Genomic DNA, 9,881 nt, shown 5'->3' on the forward strand with positions numbered 1-9,881 from the left:
GCGTATCCTCTAGTCGTATTTAGCCATTTCATTTCGTTTCATTTCTTATTTATCGTAATCTTTGATTCTATAACATATCTAAAGTATATTTTGAAGCCTACCCTTGAAATAAAGTAGTTAAACATAATTTACAGAGTATATTCTAGTTGCTAACGATTTCATCTTCAGCAACTAATTGAAGTCTATTGCGTTTTCAGAAATCGCAAAAGTTTTTCCATATCTCCATATCTCAATTAGAGGGTATTCTCTAGTCGTGCCATGCATCATTTCACTTTAATATACTTTAATTCTATTCTTTACTACAAAATCTTAAGCTCATCTCTTAAATCAATTAGAATTACTCAATTTACAGGGCATTTTCTAGTCGTTCCCTGGATTTGTTGCTGCTTTGTATTTATAATGATATGCACATGTCTATGGCTCTGGGCGTCCCCGCTGCTCAATCTGTGCAGTGAGTCGAATGAATCTTTAATTGCGCATTGTGCATACGTCATCTATTGACCTTACTATCCAATATTCTAGCCGACTTATAAGCATACAAATATATATACAATATACATATATATGTATGTATATGGAGATACACATATACCTCATGGCAATTGCAGTAAATTTAAGTCAATTGCGATTACTTAATTCTTGGCATCGATTAATTGTTAAAAGATGACGCCATTCTAATGCCCCATGCCCCCATCACCCCCTCCCAGATTGACCCACTAAAACGCCATTGCACTAGCTTCGCACTCGCTGGGCACAGTGAAGACTGTTTGGTTGAATTGCAGTTATGAATGAAACCGTCTTCGATGTTGTTTAAGGTAACTCGATTAGCCCCGACTCGCTGAAAGAAAATTGAGACCGAAATTGCGAAACCAAAAGCCAGACAAACAGACCTCATGAATTTATGCATGCCTCTAGAATGCCATTGCGAATGCGCATTCAATTCTCTATATTGTTTACGAGCTCTCACATTACAAATCGTACAAATAGCGGAAAAATTGATTATTATATACGGAATTAGCTGCAGATATACGAGAGCTCAATGAAGTGTCTAGTGTAATAAGGAAGGGGTATACCCAGAGGGAAACTGGACTTATCTAATAAATATAAGCGTCCGAACTTATCTGAATAGACAGTATGAATAGACTCTTTTATCTGCTCTGAATGTAGACATTAGTATTGATAGATGTTATCCACATATCTTAACTTATCTGAATGTGAACATTAGTATAGATAGACTTAATAAAATTTGTATAATAGATTTTATATACATATATTAACTTATCTAAATGACAGACTTTATCACAATGTCCGAAACTTTCCGAATGTAGACTTTTGCATAGATAGAATTTCTCGGAATATCAGGTTGTATTATAGATAAGCTTCATTGAGCTATCTTAGCTTATGTGAATATAAGTTGTATGCCACAACTACTACTAGATAGACTTTATCTAAATATCTGGAGCATATCCGAGAGTAGATTGAACTATAGATAGAGCTTATCCGAATACTGGTTATATGAATGACTTTGTCCAAATATCTGAGCCTCTTTGAATAGAAATTATACACTATAAACAGACTTTATCCAACCATCTTAGCCTATCCGCATATAGACCATATATGGAAATAGATTTTCTCAAGAAATACGTAGACGATTGCAGTGCCTGCGATGCACTTTTAATTAAGTTCAATTGAGAAATTACTGGACCATCTACGTCTATCTCAATTTGCATATAGATAGAACTATGTACAGCAAAAATTCATGAGCGGAATTAGAAATTGGGTAGCATTTTGGGAAAAACTCTATATAGAGTATAAAATAACAAAGATATAGCTGAGAGCATTAAATATGAAACCTACGTAATTTGGATTCGACTTGCAAGAAACGTGTGGAATGGGGCACATAGCTGATAGTTCAGTTATGTGACGGGCCAGCTGGCCCGGGCATTATATATGTTTGAGTAGTACATGGAGCTCTGGGTATGGGTGTTACGCATACATTTCTTTGATTTGATACAGATTTTATCTATCAGCTCGTTTTGCTGCAACTTTTTACCCACTGTGCCTGGCTTTACAACTCAAAATGTGTTTCGCATTAATTGTGACTTTGAGAGATTCGTGACAATGTCACAGGCCCATCAAAAAGTTAGAATGGCTTGAACGTCTTCAATTTTTAGTGGCAACTTTTTAGTGGACTGTCGAGTGATGAGATATTGATTGATTTAACGGCCGCACCATAAATGGAGATATTTCAGTGATTAGCTAGCAGCGAGTTGGTCACGTCATCGTGTGCCCACTGTATGTAAGACTGGAGATAAGTATACATATGTGACCATATGTGTAGGTCTATTAGATATAGATATTAAATTACTTAATGTCTACTCATTTATAGTATATAGTACATATATTGTATATATTTTCAAGATCAATACCAATAGTCTGTGAGTTTGTAAGCGATGCTTATGAAATACAATATAGCTTAATTATTTTATAGATCGAAATTGGTTGAATCGAAACACTATATCATATAGCTGTCAGAGTAATCATCGATCAACACTGGAACTATATATATATATACCGGACATTTAGTAGATTTATTAGCTCTATTAAACTACTCTATCATAGGGACTTATATAGGATATTTCAAGAATGGAAATGTACTCTTAATATAGGAAGTTTAATGGTATACACAGTATATGATATAGAGTCTTATAATATATTTGTATATGTATGTATATACTATCTCGCTCTCGCTATTTTTGTTTTACTCCACTGTGTCCATGACGTCAGAGCCAACTCATAGCTCGGGTTAAAGTTAAGTTGTTTCGCTCTGTCTGTCGCCCTTCCTGCCGACCTAATCCCCCTACCCCTCTGCCTCTCTTCCTCCCGCTTGCTGTTAGTGCACTACTTGTGCAATTGCAGTTGCAAAAGAGCCGTTAAATTGATAATTCAGTGAGTTTCAGTGAATGTGTATGCGTGTATGTGTGTTTGTGTGTGTGTATGTATCAAATTTCACTCACTGTGCGGTCGCGAGCAGCAATGCAATCAACAGGTGAACTACTAACCCAGCTTTGTGAAGTGTCTGCCCCCCAACACCGCCTCCCTATCCATAGCCCCTATCCCTACCCCTACCTCATTTATATGGCTGTGCTCTGTCTGGCTTTTAGGTATCGCATAGATGAGTGTATATGTATGCGTCTGTGTGTGTGCTTGTATGCATGTATGTACATATATATTTATATATGCATAGAAGGTAGCCAGATATCGCTGGCAATTACGATTATACAGATGCTTGCACACAGCGTTTTGTATATCACTTATATTATATATAATATATACATTATAGTACGTACATCTACATAGTATGTATATGTATGTATGTGGGTCTGTAGCTGCCTATGGGCGCCGGCTTAAATGATTACGAACGATTACAGCAGCCGCCCATACACCAAATTCATATGAACTACACACACACACACAACATAGTTTCATGCTGATTACACAAGTACATGCACGCACACACACACACACAGACGAAAGCTCACACGGCTGGGTTATTATTTGATTTTTGTGTGCTCTCTCTCTCTCTCTCCCCCCACCCCACGCCGCGCACATATTATAATTATTTTTTATTTCATTTTTACCCACTGTGTACCTTTGTAGTTATGCAAGGTTTTCAGAAGTAACAAAAAACTGAACAATGGACAAAATAAAGAAAAGAAAGAAGAAGCAGCTAAAAAAAGAGGTACAAAATTATATATATGTATGTATATATATATAAAGTATAAAGAAAACGCTGTGTGTGACTTTTGCCGGCAATTTAGCGTTTTTTAGTCAAATTTATGTGCACAATTCTATGTAACTGAAGTCTACAGTAAATTTAAGCACAAACATACAGACATACCTCTATATACATACATACATACACACACGGACACATATATATATAGCATATGATTGTTATAGCGAAGGTTGGCAATTGCCTTTGCTTTGCCCATAAATCATAATTTGTTGTATACGGCATATCTATATTCACATACATACAGATATCAAGAAGTGTGAACCACTTAGATTACATACGTACATATGTATGTATAGCAGATTCACCTTGACAGTGTGATGATAAGGCGCTTTCGATTCGTAGTATTTGATCATTTTTGGAGCCAGTACGCAGCGCCCGCAGCACTCGCCCAGTACAGCTGTGTTCACAGCATTCTCATGTGACCGGGGCGAACTTTAATTTTGAAGCCTGAACTTTTAACTGTTTCGTGTGCACTGAGCCAGGCCGGTGAGCGCTCAGTGATGCCAGCTTGGCTAAGTTAAAGAGCTGTCTTAGCCGGTTTTTAGTAGCCTTTTTTGTTAAGTGCCATATTTGGCTTTTTTTCAGAACTCATTATTTAAGGTTTATTTTGAAAAAAAAAAAAAAAAAATGTATGATGATAAAATGTTTACACACATTCACTTCTTCTTCTTCTTTACTTCATCTCCTATAGAAGTATACTTTGTAGCCAAAAAGATACTCAATACACTTTAGTTTAGCTACTTTTCTGCACTGCTGACTGCTAAAAGTAGCTTTAAATTTACGGACATTGGCTGCACTGCATAATTAATCATTAATATAATATAACCGATATCTTACTTATTTGGTTATCGTATATATTTATTTATATTTGTAGAATGATGTCAATTTCATAAGTAAATAAAGTCACTTTCGTTTGTTTGATTGCACCAACAATTGTTTAGCTTTTTTTTTTTTTTTTTTGCATACGCTTAGCTTTGACTCGAGCAGCACTGAGTGAGCACAGGCAGCAGAAGAAGCCGAAGCAGAAGACGAAGACAAGCTGCTGGCAGAGGCAGCGCGAGCGGCAGAGTGAGAGAGCGAGAGAGGCAGAGCACCTTTTGGCGCACCCCGCTTTCTGCGAATCGAGTTGCGAATCCTTAAGACCTTAAACCGGTATCGGCTATCGGATATGGCACACGCAGACGAAAAACAAAAAATATAAAAAAAAGCTCTGAGTAATGCATGTAGCATGCAGCTATGTAAATCTACATACGTGTATATAACAGAAGTGTTATATACATGCATGTTATGTATATGTATTGGTGTACATGGACAGCTTTAGTTAGTCAGTCAATTTCAAAGGCAGCTGTTTTGATGTGTTTTTTTTTTGTGTGTTGCGCGCAAATGCTGCCAACAGATTGCAAAAGATTATAGCTGATAAGATAAAAAGTATGCATGTGTGCGTGTGCGTGTGTGTGTAAGTTCTAATTGGAGAGATAGATTGTAAATGATAATTGTTTGCTGCTGTTGCCATTGTTTTTGTTGCTATTGTTGTTGTTATTGTTGCTGTTAAACAACAAAAAGCAACTGTGAAAAAGACATTAAACAAAACGGTGGACGCTTTTGCTCGTTTGACTTTTTCTTACTTCCCTTTCGTTGTTGTTATTGTTGCTGTTGTTGTTTGAGGCTTTATGCCGTTGTGCACAGTTGGGTTAATATTTCGAGAAATGTTTAATGCTCTTCTACCTTCTACCACCATTTTGTGGTCTCACACACTCGCACACACACACACACGTACATAAACGTACGTCGCGTACGTTTGTTGTGCGTTTTTTTTTTCGGTTGGGTTCATTCACCGGCAACGCAACAGCAACAGCAGCAACAACAACAACAAAAGCAGCGGCACCAACAACAACCACAACAATCCAATAAGAATCATCCAACTTGGTCTCGTTCAAAACTCTTGCTTAAGCACAGCCGCTGCTGCGGATGCACGGCTGCAGATACAGCTACACTACACACTACACACACACACACACACATGTGCACATAGATACAATAGCACACAGTCACACACACATACACATATCACGTCTGGGCTGTGTTATTAATTTGGCGTGTCTTGTCGTCAATTTCTAATAACATTTCATGACTACAACAACAACAGTAAAAAAATATGATAGAAAAAAGTACAATATGTACGAATATTACCGTAACGAAAATATACGTTGGTACAACAATACAGATGCAGTTGCAGATACAACAAACCGTCACACACACGACCGCGCGCACCGATTCCAATTCATGACTGACTTAGCTGCGTGTATGTGTGTGTTTGTATGGCAGGCAATTACCAAAACGACAACAACAACAAAAACAGCTTGCAGTACTCACAACAATAAACACAATCTACGACGCGCACTAAGCGGTGTACTCAAACGTCGAGTACTTGGGCAGAAGCAACAAAACCAACAATAATAAAAAAAACACGTCCGCTCACCACGAAAGTCGCATGTATTTTGAATCTGACAATTTGCCTGTTAACTAACAGCGGGTACATTTCGTTCAGATTTCTTTCAGTTTTCGTTCAGTGTTCGCTCGATTCGTTAAGTTCGTGCGATGTTCGTCGTTGTATGAGTATCTAGTTGCGTTCAGTGCGAGCACTGTGGTGTGTGTCTATGCTGATGCGGTGCTTTTAAGCATGTGCGGTGTATGCATTGACTAAGTAGTAGTTGCGTAAGCGCTGCAGTAGATGACGCCAGCAAAGGTGTGTGTATGCGGTGTGGTGAAGAGCTTGAAAGCTGCCAAATGGTTGTAGTATACAATTATGGTGGAAGAATAGGCTATTTGAATGGCGTGAGTTATGAGTTATAGATATAGATATGTTATTTGCAATTAACCGTAAGATATATAAATATTTAGAAACATTACTATATGCAACTACTATGCTCAAATTGAAGATGACGAGGACTAGAAACGAGCGAGAAGAAGAAGAGAAAGAGAGAGAGAGAGAGAGAGAGAGAGAGAGAGGAGAGAGAGAGAGAGGAGAGAGAGAGAGAGGAGAGAGAGAGGAGAGTGGGAGTGCGGAATATTTGGTAGGATTCTAAATTTGAGTATGTTTAGTGGAGTGAAATTAATATATAAAGTGAATACCAGCAAAATAGTTCGTACAATAAAAGAAAGCGTCTGCTTGAGTTTATGAGAATCGCAAAGAGGGCCACGGAAATTCAGTTTTTGAGCGGCAAGCGTTTGATAGATACATATATCATATATCATAACTTTATAGGTTGAATGTCATTTAAAACTATCATTTCTTATGACAACTTTATGTATATGTCTATCTAGCCTATCTAAACGTTTGCTTAGGCGAAAACAATCTTTGATCGCCTGTGTGGACTATAATTTGCCTGAAACGCTTCAGCTGCAGGCGAATGCACTTATTATGCTCGAGGCGCTGCTGCTCTATGCGCGCGTTGAGAGGTTCACTTATGATCTAAGTTATAAATTTGGTACCGCCTAGCCGCATTACTCTCTCCGCCTCTGTCAGCTCTAGCTCTCTCTTTCACACATGCGAAATTCGAGTTGCATTTTGTGGAGTCGTGGTGGTCAGCATCGCTGGACATCGATTCCAATTCGTCTCTGGCTTTGGCTTTGGCTTTCAGTTTGGGTTTGAGCTTTGGCTCGGTTCTCATCATCAGCTGCGGCCGCTTAATTCATGGGCTTAAGTTACGGTATTCGAATTGGGATTTTCGATGCCGGGATCTGCCCATTTCATGGTTGTAGACCGTTTAAGTGTCGGACCAGCTCATATGCATATACGAATATGCTGATCACACACACACACACTCTCTTCCTCTCCCTCCCTCTCCCTCTCTCAGTCACTCTCTTTGGTCTCGTCTCTGGGTTTCAATATATAATTGGTCTTTGGATCGGGCAGACACACACACACACACACACATACACACACGCGAGGGGGCCCCCAATTTGAGTGATAATGATTATGCGTTCCCTTCCACATCCACACACACTCAGCTCAAACCATGTGTATGTGTGTGTGTGTGTGTGTGGCATGGGTGTTATTGTGATTTGTGGTTAGTTGCAGCTTCTGTGCTACGTTTAAGCCATTGAAGCTGTCAGGTCTACGTTTGACTTAAAGGCTCATTACGTTCGAAATCAGAAAAAAAAAATTGCAAAACAAAAAAAAATATCGTTAAACCTTTGGCAATCTGTGGGAAAATTTGCTTGTCCATAATTTTCATTGGGTTCAATTAAAGTTGCAATTGCTTGGGGCCTCTCAGCACAATATGGACTGTATTCTCATGAAATCTCTCGCCGTTCTTCTTCTTGTTCTTGCTCTTCAGCGTCTGCCTCATTTCCATACGCAGCTGCAGCAAACGCTGCTAATCAACCCGAAAGTAATGCCTTGCACCCCGTATTCGCCTCATATAGTTGCGTAATTATTTAATTCAAATTAAATACCCTGTTCTTCCATTGATCATTGAGGGCATATCAGTTACACCTACTGGGCAGGCCCGATAGTCTATTGTCATTATTATCCCACAGCTTGAAGTGATTTGTAGATAACAGGAGGTAACATTTCTCTTAGGATTTCAGAATTTTTCAAGATGCCACAGAGATAGTTAAGCGGAAAGGAAATCTCTCTAATCCTTCCTTATTTGACTTTATTTGATTTTAATGAGGTATTTCCAAGGAAATCGCAGAAGATATAGACTTTTATATGCTAATTATAATAATAATATTTGCTAATAATAATATTTCTTTCTCTGTCTCTCTCTGGCTCACTCTGCGTCCCTCTGCCACTCTCTGGCGGTCCCTGGGTTTCACTGTTTTCTGCACTCTCTCTCTCTCTCTCTCTCTCTCTCTCTCTCTCTCTGCTCATCTTTCTATTAGTGCATCTGATTTTCCATATTAATCTCTGTATCCTATCTGTCTATCCTCGCTATATCTATCTCCTGCTCATTTTCCATTTCCCTTTTCTTTGTCTGTCTTATATATACTTCTCTATAAATCTCTCTCTCTCTCTATCTTTTCCATCTTATAATTGTTCTTTATCTGACCGATTTTTTATCTCATTATCTTTTTCTGTTTGCCACCCACAAAGCTCCCTCCATCGTTTATCTGCCTGCCTCTATTTCTCTAACCCATGCTCTCTTTCCGCAATTTTATATGTAATTCTCTAAAGCAATAATTCTCTAATTCCCTAATCTTAAAATTCTCAATTACAAAATCTCTAAATTTCTTATTCTTGCTCTCTCTGGGTCTCCTTCTGTTTTTCTCTATATTTCTATCTCTATGGATATTTTTCGCTTTCTTTTCTCTACTCTTTCTTTCTGTCTCTGACTCTAAATAACTTCAATTTTCTGTCTCTTTCTCATACCTTTTCTCTCGCTAAATACATATGTATTTCCTTCTTTATATCCATATTTCCATTATTTTATTTCTAACTATTTTATTCTATCAATCTATTTCCCTCTCTCTCGTTCCCTTTTTCTCTCTCTCTCTGTCGTTCTCTCCATCTCCCTTTACAAATTAGTATCCCTCCGTGAATTCTTCGTCCTACTTTGGCTCATCCATCCACAGATATATGGATCTCAATCCCATATCTAAATGCCAATAGAAGATGTCAAAAGAAATGGATATCTTTTGAACTCGTAATCCCCATCAAAAACTGATGCAGTCTAACACTAAGTTAATAGATTGAATCCATACCATATCAAAAACAAAAAACTTTAGACAAGATAATTCGATGCGTCGATGCAATGTTTGTTTACCTAGATTTGGCCAAGGAGCCGTCGCAGGTGCAGAGGCTGCCGTCTGCGGCCTATTAATGGGGGCAGCGTTTCATTCATTCATGCAGCTTCAGGGCGCGTTAGGGCGTCGTTCGAGGCGTTGCACATTGAATGGTGGCCACTGCGGGCGCTCGCACCTGGGCCCAACTGGGCCTGGGCTGCAGTCGCATCCAAACTAATTAGCATAAAATTGAAAATGCGCTCATTGGGCCAAGGGATGCCGCATGGCTCCTTGATGCTGCATGCGGCGCGAGTCAAGTGCAACCTGCAACCATTTGATGGCAATGGCGTTG

At 38.7% G+C, this 9,881-nt stretch overlaps 1 protein-coding gene across 4 annotated transcripts in view; it reads right to left on the bottom strand.

The window, feature by feature from the left end:
* Positions 1–6,302, bottom strand: part of LOC108619812 (uncharacterized) — a 22,014-nt gene extending 15,712 nt beyond the window's left edge. Inside the window, exon 1 of one of the 4 annotated variants that reach the window (XM_018016586.2) lies at positions 5,990–6,302. The gene's annotated coding sequence lies outside the window, so the exon portion shown is untranslated. Of the gene's footprint in view, positions 1–4,081; positions 4,374–5,989 lie in introns of those variants that run through there. The other 3 variants (XM_018016587.2, XM_089475428.1, XM_089475427.1) reach the window with 3 other exon arrangements.
* Between the last annotated feature and the right edge of the window lie 3,579 nt (positions 6,303–9,881).

Source organism: Drosophila arizonae, chromosome X (genome assembly GCF_054131065.1).
Source record: "Drosophila arizonae isolate 15081-1271.41 chromosome X, UAZ_ARI_1.0, whole genome shotgun sequence".
NCBI classification, from domain to species: domain Eukaryota; kingdom Metazoa; phylum Arthropoda; class Insecta; order Diptera; family Drosophilidae; genus Drosophila; species Drosophila arizonae.